Genomic DNA, 15,090 nt, shown 5'->3' with positions numbered 1-15,090 from the left:
CACCATCTGCAGTGATCATGGAGCCCAAGAAAGTAAAATCTCTCACTGCCTCCATTTCTTCCCCTTCTATTTGCCAGGAGGTGATGGGACCAGTGGCCATGATCTTGGTTTTTTTGATGTTGAGCTTCAGACCATATTTTGCGCTCTCCTCTTTCACCCTCATTAAAAGGTTCTTTAATTCCTCCTCACATTCTGCTATCAAGGTTGTGTCATCAGCATTTCTGAGGCCAATCGTTTCTTTCTTTCTTTAACTGGTAAGCATTATGAATCATTTTGTTGGAACATCTAGTTCAGTATCCTTTTTACCACACCAACCAACCAGATTGGGAAGCCCACAGGAGGACACGAGGGAGAGAGTTCCCTCCTATTGTTGTTTCCCAGTAACTGATAGTTGAGAGCCATTAAGCCAAGCCATTTTATTTATATGACATTTCCCCCCTCAAAATACCGCTTAAAACATTCAAGAAAGCAAGAGGGTGCTAAAAATAGTTATTTAAATGTAGACTGAGGCGAGAGTCTGTGTTTATCTTCAGATGAACCTTGACAAAAACTCACTCTTAGATATACCAACTCTCGAATTTCAGGCATTTTGATTACCAAACAAGGCCTTTTTCAACCTGCTGCACTAATTGTCATTCCTGATATGAAAATAACTGACTGTCACAAAAGCTTCTTTTTCTTGCATAATAACTTTTGACAACCTTCTGATATTTGACATAATGCTTACACAAGGGTGACTGACTTCAAAATGTCAACTGATTGTTCAGAATTAATAATGAAAGACTACTTTTAATTATAGTTTCACTAGTTCAAGCCAATCTACTTGTCTAAGACAATTTATTCAATTTTAAATGGGGCTGAGACATTGAAAACAGAACTCAGAACCATATTGAAAGTGCTACACAGTCCTAGAGAAAAGGTAGAGCTTTAAATTCAATAAATAATAATAATATACAATTATTCATAGCAACTCCAGAGAATGTTTTGAATTGCAATTGTTGTGCAACAAATTGTGCAAAACTGCAAGAATCTTTCTTCATTTGTAAGCATTCTGTGAAGGCAAGATTTTAACAATTTTCTGTGGATTGTGTCTGTGCTTTTTATTTCTCTCCGAAGACTGTGATAAAAAATACAGCTCCTATGTGCAGAATTTCAAGTGCAAAATAAGGGATGCATCATCAATTTGATTATTTTCTCATGGAGTTCAAAAAACGAGCATTGCCTTCCAACCAGAAGATACATGGGGATGGGGGGCGGGGAGGCATGAAAATGAATATTGCTTTTCTACTGCAAAATGAATTGCTGCTTAAAGTCTGTGTGATCTATTACAGAATGGATGCATTTGCAAAGGTAAAATCCTAGAAGCCCAACACTGATATTTCCCAGCTACATTTTATGTCCTGCCTTTCCCTCAGGACTGCAACGAGGCATACAAAGTGCCGCCCCCCCCTCCCCTTTTATCCCCACACCAACCCTGAATTGTTAGTTAATCTGAGAGTTATTAGCACAAAGTCACTCCATGATCTTTATGACAGAATGGGATTTGCACCTTTGACTGGCACTCTAAGCCATCATGCTACTGGGGCTTTCAGTCTGTGAGTGAATATGGTGGAGACTTAGGGGGAGGGGAAGAGAACATGGTGGGGCTTTAGACCCCCTCCTCCCGACTAATGAAATCAGGTGCATAGACTGGTTTGACGAGAACGGCAGATATAGGTGAGGCAACTTTGGACTGATCTAAATATTGAGCTGTAGTCCCGTGTGAGAAGTTTCTCGGTGATTTTAATGGCCGCTAACAGATTTACAGTGAAGGGTAAACCAAGTTCACCGTCACATTATTATCTTGAGTTCTCACATTGTTAGCTTGATTTACCCTTCACCACAAGCCTGTCGCCAAAAATAATCACCAGCCTTCCCTAGAAAACTATCTCACTGGCCCAATGTGGTAGGGATGTGTCCTAAAATTTATCTGCTGCTACTACTACTGTCTATGGGCAGTATACTGAATCAGAGCGCTGACGATGCATTTTGTTCAGGACAGTCTTGGAGGTTAGGAGGAGGCCTCCAAAACTGAATCTGGGGTGGAATCTAGACACATATAAAAAACGTTGTGAGAACGCATTTTTTAAAAAAGTTTTGAAAAATATATTGAATTTAGGAGCAATGGAGAACTTAAGAAACAACAATGGAAAACTAGCTCCGCCCAAGGCATGATGGAGAACAGCAACAACAGACAAAAGATAGACACAATACAGTACAAAGACAGGAAGAAACACTATGGACAGAATAAGAAGAATAAAGACAGACTTTAAATGCTTCACCTGGAGGATTATAAATAATTTAATGTGTTAATGGGGATGGAAGTCGTTAAAATTGCAGCTGTGGTATAAGGGTTTGTTTTTCTGACTGGTGGGTAATTGCCGCGGATCGTTTCACAGGCAGGAAAAAAGAGCGCTTTAGCGCTTCTAACTTTGCTGGACAAAAGGGGGTACCCGCGTGGCTAGCGGACCCCAAGAAAGGTCGGGGAGGCGATCCCCGTCCGAACGGTCGGTCGTGTCCGTGAGTACTCCGGATAACTCGTGTGTATAGCGCGAGGAAGAAAGAGACCAGGACACTGCGACGCATTAAGAACAGCGGGACCAGCAGAGACAGCCAAACCGAGCCTGAGCGATCACGTCGGTAAAATTCCATCTATTTTAATCCCGTTCGCAAACCTCCGAGCGTGTTTAGAACTAAAGGAGAAGGGGCAATAAAAGCGCTGAGAGCGTCCCCCCCCCTGCATGCAGCGAGATATATAATTGCAAAAGAAGTAAGACGGGGGAGAAGGGAAGGAGTGAAACGGAAAGTTTTTAAAGAGACGCTTGGGGGGATAACCAAACGTTTATTTAGGGGGGAGTTATATGGACTAATTTATTGGAGCCTGTTGGACTTAGAATTGAGGGAAGCACACGCACGCAAGTCCTGAGTCGTGTAACAGTGTGGCAAAAGGGAGAGGAGAATTTTTTGAGACAAAATGGCGACAGAGCGTCAGAGAGTATGATTAAGCACCAAAAGTGCTAAAGAACGGGGAAGTGCAGGGACGTACACTGCCAGGAGCGTCGGAGAGTTAAAGGGACACTACATAATTAAGGAGAGACAATATTGACAGTCAGCGGCTTTAATAAAGCCTGCTTTTCCAGCGATCTCCCTCCTTTTAACAAGCAAGTGCGATATCGTGTGCCCAAACAGAGGTATGCCACAGGATAACAAGAAACTGGAGAAGGTGAAGAAACTAAATGCTGAGACCTCACAACAAAGAAGAACTTCATTAACCAACCACGAAATGGAACTTAAAGAGCTGATTCTGAGCCTAAGGTGTGATATAAGCGAAATAAAACAGGACCTAGCAGAAATTAAGACTGAGATGAATGAGAGGGTGAAAACCTTGGAAGATAAGGTGGAAAAGATCGAAGAGAAATATGAAACCATTGCAAAAGACACCCAGGAAACTAAAAACCATCTGGAAAAATTGGTAGAGACTTCAAATAAAACGGCAGAGACTATACAAGAGCTTCAATCTAAAAACCAAGTTATAGAAAAAACTGTGGATAAGATCTCCAAGGAAAAAAGAGGTGGTAAGAAGGAAACGGAAGACATAAGGAAAGAGCTTGATAAGCAAAAGGCGGCTTTTGAAGCCCAACAAGATGCCTTGGCTCTTATGCAAATGAAATTAAGAGAAAAAACCCTGCGTTTTCGAAATATCCCAGAATTACCACAAGAGAACATTGAGATCAGAGTGTCTAAAGCCTTGGCGAATTGGTTGCAGATAGACGAGAGAGAGATAGAAGCAAGAATTGAAGAGGCTTTCAGGATCAACTCCAGGAAAGCAAGAATGAACAACTGGCCGGGAGACTGCTTGGTGTCCTTCACGACCTTATGGCTCAGAAATAAAATTCTACAGACTAAAGGGAAAAGGAGGCTGATGATGGACGGTGTCGAGATAGTGGTCATGAAGGAAATTCCACCACACTTTCTTCAGAAAAGAAAGAAATACCAATTTTTGACCAAACACTTGCAAGCTAAAAAGATCTTCTTTAAATGGGAATACCCTGAGGGTCTTTCACTTTTTTATAAGGGGAGGTGGAGAAAGTTTGAGACGCCGGACTCTGCTGATAGATTTTACAGGACATAATCACAACAACTGGGGGGGGAAAAGACTGGAGAGACCAGGGAGAGACAAGAACTGAGAGAGGAAGAGACGGAAACTGAGGTGGAAGGCGAGGAAGGTGAAGCAGTGGCAAGTGATCTTGATGAGGCTGAAGAAGCAGGAGCGATAGTAGATTAACTTAACAACAGAATTGTGGGTTGGACTTTTTTCTTCTCCTGACCATTACCCCGTGTCTGTTTTTTCTTCCTTTCTCCTTTGTCTTCTTCTCTTTTCTGTGCTCTTCTTCTCTATTTCTTCGTGGCTTTTCTTTCTTTTCTTCTTCTTTTTCCTCTAATCATTTAATTGGTTATTTCGAATAAATATGAGTATTAAAGTAATTTCTTGGAACATTAATGGCTTGAACAATAAGAAGAAGAGGAACAGGACTAGCCACATACTGAAAAAAGAAAAGTGGGATGTGATATGTCTCCAAGAGACACATGTAAACATCAAACATGAAAGGGTTTTAAAAAATGAAAAATTGGGCCTAGATTTTGTAACTTCAGATACGAAGAAGAAGGGAGGAGTGGTGATATATATAAAAAATAAATGGTGCCCAGAACTGTTATGGAAAGATAAAAAAGGTAGGATTGTAATAGTGAAGACACGGATTGAAGGAGAGAATTGGATCTGGGTGGGGGTATACGCCCCGAATGGTAGCAAGGTGGCTTTTTTTAAGGAGCTAGAGGACCAATTGATGAAATATCACGAAGATAAAATTATACTTTTAGGAGATTTGAATGGAATCAAAAACCCAATCTTAGATAAATCAGGCCCGCTCCTAAAGAAAAAACAAAATAAGCTACCAAAATTTTTTGATGAACTGACTGGAAACCTAGATCTGGTGGATGCGTGGAGATATAAACATCCCTCTCAAAAAGATTTCACGTTCTTCTCCCATAGACACCAGGTGGCGTCTAGAATAGACGCCATTTGGATTCCCAGGGAACTTGTTTTGAGACTAGCAAAAGTGGAAATATGTTCACGCACCTTATCGGACCATAACCCGGTATGGTTGACGTTTGCTCCTGAGGTAAAAGATAGAAGATGGAGGCTGAATGTGTTCCTGTTAAAAAACCCAAAAATAATCCAAGATGTATCAACACAGTTTAAAGAATATTTAGATATAAATAATAGGGGAGAAGTAGACCCTACTATAGTCTGGGACGCTGGGAAAGCAATGCTACGTGGGTTCTTCATTCAACAAAATGCAAAATGGCGGAAAATCAGAGAGGAGAAAAAAGTTAATTTGCTACAAGAAATTAGAAAGAAGGAAAAAAAATTATTAAAAAAGGAAAATGAAGCAATAAAACATGAATTAAAAATTTTAAAATTGGAATATGAGAAAATGATTGATGATGAATTGGATCAAAATTTACAATTTTGGAAATACAAAAATTTTAAATGGGCAAATAAACCAAGTAAATTATTAATCTGGCAACTAAAAAAGAGACAAAAAGAGAAAATTATTAATAAGATTGAATTTAATGACAGAATTCTAGAGAAACCAAGTGAGATTGCAAAAGCTTTTCAAAAACATTATGAATTGGTTTACCAGAAAGAAGGTGCGAATTTGGAGAAAATAGAAGAATTTATTAAAAAACATAATATGCCATTAATACCATCAGATAAGTTAAGAGCGTTAAATATGGAAATAACAGTAGAGGAAATAAAGGAGACCCTAAAAACGATGAAAAATGGCAAGGCCCCAGGCCCAGATGGCCTCCCTACGGAATTATATAAGTCCCTGGATGAAGTAATGTTGGCCCCTCTGAAAGAATTGTTTAATCTAATACTGGATAAAGGTACTATCCCGCATTCTTGGGAAGAAGCGCAAATAATCTTAATTCCAAAATCAAAGCTAGAAACTCCAACCCCGAACGACTTTAGACCAATCTCGCTTCTGAATAGCGACTACAAGTTATTTGCAAAATTGTTAGCGAATAGATTATCCTCCATTTTAGAAGATATAATACAAAAAGATCAGGTGGGCTTTGTGAAAGGCAGATTCGCCAAAGATAATATAAGAAATGTTATTAATATTATAGAACTCCTAGAAAATAGAAGAGACAAACAAGCCGCAATTCTGGCCGTGGATGCGGAAAAGGCTTTTGACAGGGTGGCCTGGGACTTCATGTTAAGATTGCTAGAAGAGGTAAAAATGGGGGATAGATTAGAAAGGGCAATAAAGGCCATTTACATTTCGCAAAATGCTAAATTAATTATTAATGGAAAATTTACGAATAAAATTAACATCACAAGGGGGACAAGACAGGGGTGCCCTCTGTCCCCCATCTTATTTATCATTACACTCGAAATTTTATTAAATACAATTAGGAAAAGCGAGGAAATTAAAGGAATTGTGGTGGGCAATAAAAGTTATAAAGTAAAGGCCTTTGCCGACGATATTATAATAACATCAGAGGACCCGATTACAAGCATTCCCAGCGCCATCCGGCTGATAGAAGAATACGGGGAGTTGGCAGGCTTGAAAATAAATTATAATAAGACAAAATTGTTAGTCAAAAATCTTGAAGTAAATGAGGAAAAAATGTTGCAAGAAACCACAAATCTCAAAATTAGTAAAAAAATGAAATATTTAGGAATTGAGATGACAACAAAAGCAATCGACCTGATTCAGGATAATTATACAGAAATGTGGAAGCAAATTAGGAAGAAATTTGAAGTTTGGAGGAAATTAAAATTAACATTTATGGGTAGAATCTCAGCCGTAAAGATGTGTGTGGTGCCTAAGATGAACTTCCTTTTCCAAAACCTTCCTTTGTTGGGGATGGAGAAATATTTTAGGGATTGGAAAAGGGACATTGCGGAGTTCATCTGGAACGGGAAAAAACCCCGTATAAAACATAAGATCCTGATAGACCATAAGGATAGAGGGGGTTATGGCCTCCCAGATCTGGAAATTTTTCATGATTCAGCGGCATTAGTCTGGATTAAAGAATGGGTAGCGCTAAAAAATTCGGATCTATTAGATTTAGAAGGTGATGGGCTAGGACACGGCTGGCATTATTATTTGATGAAAGATAGGATAGATAAGAAGAATTTTTTCATGTTCCATATGATCAGAAAATCTTTATTTAAAGTTTGGTTAAAATATAGGAGATTCTTTGAACCAAAAACCCCATGGTGGCTTTCTCCAGCCGAATTATTGGCGGTGAGAAGACGTAATATGAATAACACCTGGCCCACATACCGTATGCTCTTGGAAGAAAAGGAAGGAACGCTGAAATTGAGAGAATACGAAGAAATAAAACACCACTTGAATACGTGGTTAGATTATTTTCAAATTAATCAGAGATTACAATTGGATAAGAAAGTGGGATTTGAAAAGAACAAATCGAACCTGGAGGAAATTTTAATTGATAAGGAAGGCAAATATATTTCGAATTTATATCAGATACTATTAAAGTGGGAAACAGAAGAGGAGCTAACAAAAAATTATATGATTAAATGGAGCCAGGATTTGGGAAAAACAATTAGTATGCAAAAATGGGAACAATTATGGAAAAGAGATTCTAGATTTACGCCAAATTATGATCTGATTGAGAATATATTTAAAATGCAAAATCAATGGCATTTAACACCGGCTAAATTGGCTAAAATGTACCCAAATGTAAGCAATATCTGTTGGAGATGCTGTAAAGAAGTCGGGACATACGTTCATATTTGGTGGAGCTGTGACCTCATTAAAGATTTCTGGGAACTAGTCTATAAAGAGTTAAAGAAAATTGTGAAATACTCTTTTAAGAAACAACCCGAGATCTTCTTATTAGGGATGTTAGGAGAGGATATAAAACCGAATGATAGATGTGTAGTGAGTTATGCAACGGTGGCAGCCAGACTCTTAGTGGCAAGAGCATGGAAAACTCAAGAGATTCCAAAGAAGGAGGACTGGTTACATAAATTAATATTGTATTTTAATTTAGCAAGAAAACACGAATTATTGAAGGAAATAAATGTGAAGGATAAATTAAAAAATTGGGAACCACTTACCATTTATCTTAGTACACACATAGATAATCCGTCTCTTCTCTCCGACGTTGCAGGATTCTAGAATAAAGAAGAAAAGGATTAAAGTGATGGATGTCATATTTTTAGTTTCAAATGTATTTGTGTATATGTGGATTATACTTATTCTCTTTCCGAGTCAGTAAGACTCAAGGATAATGTAGATAAGTTTATAATTATCTGGATATTATTTGGATGGTAATATTCTGTATTATTATGTTCAATTTGGATTTTGTTTCTAATTGTACAAAATTGTAATAATGTGAGTGTGATGAAAATAATTATAATATAGATAAGTCTAATTTAGGTTGTGAAGGAATAGGTTTGGGGGTAAGGGTAGGGGAGGGGAAGGGGGATTCTGGAGGTAGGGGGGAGGGGGGATTGTGTTTTTTGGGGTCTGTCCTGTTTAGTTGGAATTTCTTTTTTCTTTTTTATTGCTGTATATGTTTAAATTTACAATAAACTTTATTTTTTTAAAAAAAAAAAAAGGAAAAAAAAAAAGAAATTTATAAGATTATGGAATGCAGAAATTATGTAAATAATCAAACCATTAACTCGAGCACGTGGGGGGCACATAAATTGTATAATTTGGCATTTGAAAGATTAGCATTATTAATTGTATTATAATTTGATATTGACATAATGAGGCTTTTATTGGAGTATTGTAATTGAAAACTAATGAAAATTATTATTAAAAAAGAAAGAAAAATATATTGAATTTGCCATAGCTCACCATTGCCATCTAGTGGCACGTTTGTATAATGCACTTTACAACATACTTAAAATGTTTTATTTGCTGCTGTATAGCTGAGTCCTGGGACTTGGTCTATGCTAAACATGATGTGCTCCACTCTTGAGCTATGTCCCCACCTGAATTCAATGGGATTTACTCCCAAGCAATGTGTTCACAGAACTGTAGAGTTGGAAGGGACTCATATTCCTGCAATGCAGATCACAGGTTGTTTTTTTTGAAAGGCTGTGTGTGCAGTGATGCTTTTGACCTTGTCAGTTGCAGGTATGATCTTGTTGTAGGGGTGGAAACACCTGCTTGAATTTTGATAGCATTACATTGTCAGCATCTTTCAGATCATGTCATGTTCCTTTCTTCCACTTTGTATTTACCATGTCGCCACCTAAATGTCTGACATAGCTGTCTCCTATGAAGACTGCGCTTATTTTGTGTGGAGGAGGAAGCGTCTCTTTAAAAAGGGAATTGTAACAGAGAAACTGTTATTCTAACAGAGAAGTCCTAAGCGTGTTGACTCAGAAGTGAGTCCCACTGAGGACTTAACTCCCATGTAAGTGTGTAGAGGACTTCAGCCTAAATCTGACAGCTGGGTGTGCTTCAGCTGTGTTTGCTCTCAATTCCCCCCCTCCCAAAGATCTCTGCCCATATATTTCAAAAGGAGATGCCTTTTGTGTGCTTCCTCTCTAAGCAGTGAGGCCAGAAGACATCAGTGGCACAGTAAGGTCATGTAAGTGGATTGGGAAAAATATATATAGATACTGGAATCTGGGGTTAGAGCAGTACTCTTCACAGCAGTAATTCTGCAACACCTGTGCAGCCAGGAGGATTCTCTCAGGGACTGTGGATGCATTGGGTGTCTGTGCAACAGGTAGGCATTCCACTGCAATATCGTAATCCTCTTCAGACGGAGAGGTTGTTGACCGCTTACTCTGTCTGCCTTTAAAGCACAGTATGAAGTAAGGTTGGGGAAATGATTCTAGAGTCTAGACCAATGAATAGCTTGCCTGGGTGGACTTAAGATGTTGATAAGGGCAAAAATGTGAGGGAAGAAAGTCTGAGAACCTTGCTACAATGCATCATCACTATTTGTCATTATGTACACTATGCTGTGGTGCTGTGGGTTAAGCCACGGAGCCTAGGGCTTGCCAATCAGAAGGTCGGCAGTTCGAATCCCCACGACAGGGTGAGCTCCCATTGCTCGGTCCCTGCTCCTGCCAACCTAGCAGTTCAAAAGCACGAACTTCCGGCGGGAAGGTAAACGGCGTTTCCGTGGGCTGCTCTGGTTCACCAGAAGCGGCTTTGTCATGCTGGCCACATGACCCGGAAGCTGTACGCCGGCTCCCTCGGCCAGTAAAGCAAGATGAGCACCGCAACCCCCGAGTCGTCCACGACTGGACCTAACGGTCAGGGGTCCCTTTACCTTTACACTATGCTCTTATATGTTATATCCCTTTCAATCAGAATTACGGTCTCGTCTGAATGGTTCAGACTTTCAAAGTGCCTCTTGCCCATTCCTATTCAGCGTTTTGTAGTGTTTTAAAATGATGGTTTGCAGCTTTTGAGCTGTGTCTTCTTCTGGCGAGCCACAAGTTGTTCTCCGTTGCCTAGCAGTCGGCTTATCCATTCCATTGTCCTTTCCTGAATTCACATCAGTGGGCATTCTTTATAGTCCTCTGCAGACCCTCCTTCCAATAACAATGCTACAGCTGATTTAGTTCACCACTCATTATAGGCTGTCCTCCTGGGTTCTGTACAGCAGACAGAAATGGTCGCTCAACTCCCCCCATTATTTTGTATGCATTCTCTATTGTGAAAGCGGTTAACTAAATTAGTTTCGCCTTTGCTGCAGCGGTCTACGCGAGGCTGGCCTTCCATCCTTGCTTACAGTGGACAGCCATCTATTTGAAGGAGTCCTCTGTTGAAAGGTCTGCCTGATCTGAATTCATTCTAAAGATAAAAAGCCATAAGGAAGAAGAGCAGGGGGCTCAAAGTTGCCCATCAACTGCTTGAGCCTCAACAGGCACACCTCTCACATGGGAACAGCCTACCACACGATGGTGAGATGCACTGTATTTATACTTACATAGTAAATTAGTGTAGGCAGGTTTTATTGAAATCTGTCCTCTTTTGCCCTATTTTTGGGTGATGTGTTTCCTCTTTCTGGGGAGGTGCACAGAGGCACCATCTTCTCAAAGTGATGTCCTGATGTACTGCGTGGGACATTGTGAGGAGCCAGGTGGCAGGGCCAAATGCCCTCTAAACATTGGGGGAGACCAGCTCCCTCAAAAGGAAAACAAAAACAAAAACGGAGGCCCCAAAACTGCCTTGCATAAGTGGCCACCCTGGCATTTGCCAGAGGTTGTATTGTTAGGGCAGTCACATGGGGCTGTTCTGTTCACTGGAACAGCCTGAGTGGTACAAATGCTTTTGATACCAACTCTTGGGAAATCTTGACTTAGCCTGTTGCATAGGGAGAGCCACCCCCCCCCTTTTGCCTGGTGTCCTTGGAAACACTGCAGTAAAGGCGTAATAACCCTGGGCAGCGTAATACGGATGACACCTCCTCCTCCTCCCCTGCCTAAGAAGTGGAATAATTGAGCCCTAGAGGTCCGGGTAATGATTCACTTTATTAGAAGATACAGCTGGAAAAGATAAAATTAATGGGCTTGCTGTTCCATGTAAAGATCAGATGTGTTGTGTGAATTACCAAAGCACCCTCATTTCCAGAAACATTTATTCCACTATCATTTTGTGTCAAATTGTTATTACAATTAGCCACCATGCCAAGTCCAGAAATTCAGTGATATTTATTGCCTGATATTTCAGACATCTGAAGTGTCAAAGGGAAATAGTGAAACCACCAAACTTGTTTATTCACATCATTTTTCTTCTGCTATACTTGATAATGAATTTATTTCATCTTAAGGAAGAGTGAGACAGTTAATTTCACTTTATCGCCTAAGTCTGAGAAACTGCTTGTATCATTTGACAAAAGGTGACATGTCTATAATTCTTACTTTGATACTTCTGCGGAACAATTAATTTCAATCAAAGTCTAAGATGATGCCTGTTTTGTACAATATCCTTCACAATATATACAATTTATATTTATTTTCTCTCCTAGTCTCAGGTCCAAGATAGATACTGGTAGGTCATAGTTTTAACATACAAAGTATGTTAAGTGCAATTGGCTGTAAGAATTGCCCCCTTTCCTGATCATATCAGAACTTTTGAGCAGCATTTCACATTGCAGATGACATCAAAAACACTCTTGAGCAACTCCACTTGTTTCTAAAGGTCTTAGAGGGGTGGTGATGAATAATTCCCCCATACTTACAAATTTCTCTGTGCACGATTCAATTATGTGCCCCCACACCCACCCACCCACAAACTCAAAATGTATATCTGAGGCCACTGTAAATAATAACATGAACTGGTCATCAGTTTCCATAAGGAAACAGTTAACATCCAACTCTTCTTTTCAAAGGTTGCTTTCAGGGATCTTGGTTAATGAACATTCATACAGATTTATTTGCACAGAATTTCTGGGGAGATTCGACAGTGTTGACTATTTTTGATCATTCAGCATTACGGAATTTCTATTAATTTCTAAATTAATAATTAATAATTGCTGTTTTTATACAACACTGTTCTATCATTTTTATGTTGTATTTCTGTATATGGAAAGATTTTGAGATATTAAGCAGTTTAGAAAGGCTTTTAAATAAATAAATAAGTACTGTTGGTTTGTGTTTTTTGTTTTTGCAGGGAGATTATACAGTGCTGTGTCAAGCAAGTGGCACCCCATACTTTCCACTGCATTTCACCATCACTTCCTCGCCACAAAAAAGTCTGCTTTTCAGTGGAATACGAAGTTAGTGTAATGGCTCTGCCCCACCAGGTGAGCCACTTGCTTATTGCATCTCTGCCTGGCAAGCAAGCGATAGCCAAGAGGAGGCGGCAGCGGCAACAGCGATGGACTCATTGAGGGATGGTCCCTAAACAGCCCCTAAAACATGGAGGCAACTTTTGCAGGTGCTACTTTCCACCTTGCAGATGCCACTGTATGATCTGAACCTTGCAAGATACTGTTCCATTCTTTACTCTCCATAGGCAGCAACTACAGGAAAAGTAGGCAAGACTACACCGAACCCTCTCACTCAGGTTTTTAAAAAGCTAGTAGGCTGGCGTGTAGGGCTTATCAGATGAAGCAGATGCTTCTTCTATAAATCAGTTTTATGTATTTCACAGGTCATTGGAGACATCGAAGGCAATTCCTGCTGCACTGGGAAACAACACTCTGCCCAGCTTACAGGATGTGATAGAGCTTAAGCTGATTGTCGATCATTATCCACTTTCATTACTGTTCTTTATTGTGGAATACATTGATAGCCAAGTATGACATATGGGGGAGGTGTAGCATAGTTACAGCCTTATGATACGTTAATGATTACGAAGAACACAGGGACCACTGAATGCATCAGGGAGAACAGGGAAAGGTATTAAAAGAACCACAGTAAACTTCAAGGTTCGATGACAAAGCCATTAAGATGAAAAAGATCACAGCCAGTGGTTATGAGTCTGATGCTTTGCATTCCTCCCCCCACCCCTGAAGTGGGTGGAATTACTGCTGCATACACCATGATTTCCATTTCTAATATTGTCTACAAGTTTGCAATGTGTTTGATGTGTAGGCATTTTGCTACACTAAATGACATGCGCCCCCTTTCCCAAATCAAGGTACACAGTACACATGGCCAATCCAGTTATTTTGGCATCTGAGGCAGAAAATCCAACATGCGCCTCTCCCACTCTTTGACATCAATCATCCTATGCATCTAGCAGAGAACTTATCACACCCTGGGAGCTAAGCATACTCTGGAGCCCTTGTGTTAAATGGAATGTGTGCAGTAGCAGTCAGTGGTGGCTTTGCTTTCTTGCCTTCTGGTGTTGCTGCCAGTTCCAGAGAGGGGCAAGGCAGAGAAAAAGGGGCAAGGCAGAGACAATGGCAGAAAAAAAGAAAGAAAGATAATATTTCCACTATGTGTTCATCTTGTCACGTTAGCAAGCAGTGTTAACAATATTAGCTTAGCCAAGTTCCTTCCTCTTAAAGTATTTCTCTACTCTGCCGGAAATAGGAATATATCAGGTGAACTGCAGATGAAAAAATATCTAACCTAAGCTAAGAGGAAACAGTTGGCTGCAAAGAACAGGAGGGAAAAGGCAAAGATGAGAGTTTATATCACACTTAATAGGAAAGCGAATAGAATACATTTTCATCCTTTCTCTTAATATGACTATGAGATCAAAGGCACCAATCCAGTAATGAAGCAAGGCACCTAGAATTCATGAATTCCATCTTAAACTAAATGGAATGATGCATGAAACATTAGAACAGTGAACTCTGGCAACACAAACAACCTATTTTCACCTAATATCCAGGACACTGGCAGTAAAAATGCAAAAATAATAAATAACAATTTAGTGACATCCAGAATCATCTGCCTTAAGCAGCCCACCTCACTCTACCTAATAGGTAAGCCTGGCCTTGCTAATGTATATCTAACCTGTCAGTTTGTCTTTTTTGAAACTGAATGTCATAGCTACGGTATGTAGCCATGAAGTAGATTTTGAAAATCTGCAAACTTTTAGTATTATTTAGAATACCGGAAGTTTTGAAGCAGTATAACTACACATATCTAAATGTCCCTTTTAGTTATAGAGATATTTTTAGCCTCGGCTTAAACAGATCTGGAGGAAGAGAATTAGCACAGCCTGCGGCAGCCCATTTCCAACATCAAAATAGCTGCTAGCATTATTATTTATTGTTTATTATTAATTAAATTTCTATACTGCCCTTCATCTGAGGATCACAGGGAGGTTTACAATATAAAAACTAAAAACAAACAAACAAAAAACATAACAAAGTGTTAGTAAGTTTCCTCTCAAGTTTTGCTGAAATCTGTTTTCTTGCAATGCCCACCCATTCTTTCTGCCCTCTGAAACAACAGGGAACAATTTCAGAAGAATCCCAACCCTGGGTTGGGGGCATTTGGATTAGGTGGAGGTGTCCCTCTGCCCATCTCTCCCAGTTTAGCTGGCCTCCACTGACAGATCGAGGCAAACA

Source organism: Zootoca vivipara, chromosome 4, assembly GCF_963506605.1.
Source record: "Zootoca vivipara chromosome 4, rZooViv1.1, whole genome shotgun sequence".
NCBI lineage: Eukaryota > Metazoa > Chordata > Lepidosauria > Squamata > Lacertidae > Zootoca > Zootoca vivipara.
Note: the sequence above shows the minus strand (reverse complement) of the source record.